Source organism: Mandrillus leucophaeus, unplaced genomic scaffold (assembly GCF_000951045.1).
Source record: "Mandrillus leucophaeus isolate KB7577 unplaced genomic scaffold, Mleu.le_1.0 Scaffold457, whole genome shotgun sequence".
Taxonomy (NCBI): Eukaryota; Metazoa; Chordata; class Mammalia; order Primates; family Cercopithecidae; genus Mandrillus; species Mandrillus leucophaeus.
The window spans coordinates 13422-14490 of NW_012104887.1; the positions used below are offsets into that span (position 1 = coordinate 13422).

Below are 1069 nucleotides of genomic sequence, written 5' to 3' on the forward strand. Positions count from 1 at the left end.
TCGGACACGTGGGCAGACGCTGGTCCCCGAGTTCAGATCCTTGGGAAGACAGTAGATCAAACAGGCAGAACGTGGGCCTCCGTTGGGCCAATGAAGTTCCTCACCTTAGGAAATCGTGACAGGAGGCCTCAGAGGCGATCTCTATAGTCTCTGGGAGCTGGGAAGTCCAAGGCCTCTTAGTGGGAAAGTGAGGCGCAGGGTCTTGCAGAGCCCACTCTACACAGGGCCAGATACAAATGGCCGTAGAGGTCTTAGGTAACACCTTCTCGGTCATTTAGTTGCACCTCAAAGAAGCCAGGGCTTTGGTTTTCTGTTTGTTTCATCACAGTTGACAGGTTAAAAGCATTCACCGCAGAGATCTGTGAGAATTAAGAGGGGAGAAGGGAAAATGGAATAAAACTTCGTTTTGTAAAGCTGCCATTTTGCCTTTCCTGAGGCGTGGTAAGTGAGGAGAGCAGTGTAGGTGAGCCCTGCTGGGGACTCTGCCACATGTTACTGCTCCAGGGTCACAGCAATTTCTAGAGTATGCCTCCAGGTCTCTGCGGAGACCCTCATAACCTGCTTAGGCCCACAGTGCATGGGCGGTATTCTGACTTCAAAAACTAGTGACCTTCAGAGGTGGGTGGGCCACCCACCATCTCTGCACCCAGCTTCTCAGGTCCAGTAGTGACTGAGCAGAGACTGGAACCCGCGGATGTTGGTGTCAGACATCTAGGTCCTCTGACTGCCCCCCCCCCCTCCGCACCCCAGATCACACTCCTTTCACTCACCAGTCTGGGCACCTCTAAACTCCAGGAGGTCTCCCCGGCTGAATCTCAAAGGAAAATTTCGTGGCATTTTTTTTATATCCAGTCAGGAGTAGAATTCATTACATCTTGTGGTCCTGGCACTGTGAAGGCCTGCACTCACAGGAATCTGTCAGTCTTCGTATTTGTTTGCCAGACCAGCATAAGCTGAATTCTTCAATACAAGATAACATTCTAAAATGCTAAGTTTTAACATTTAATCATTCCCTGTACTTAAATCATTGTCTACCCTCAGGTGACAGTTAAAGGATAATTAAGGGGCC

The 1069-nt window shown here is 49.9% G+C and overlaps 2 protein-coding genes across 2 annotated transcripts in view; one reads left to right on the forward strand and one right to left on the reverse strand.

Moving 5' to 3' along the window:
* LOC105549787 (histone H3) overlaps nt 1-1069 on the forward strand; it is a 24877-nt gene that overhangs the window by 1094 nt on the left and 22714 nt on the right. The window lies entirely within an intron of this gene.
* Nucleotides 186-1069, reverse strand: part of LOC105549789 (histone H4) — a 6114-nt gene continuing 5230 nt past the window's right edge. The window contains exon 2 of the mRNA XM_011994441.1: nt 186-359. The gene's annotated coding sequence lies outside the window, so the exon portion shown is untranslated. The remainder of the gene's footprint in view (nt 360-1069) is intronic.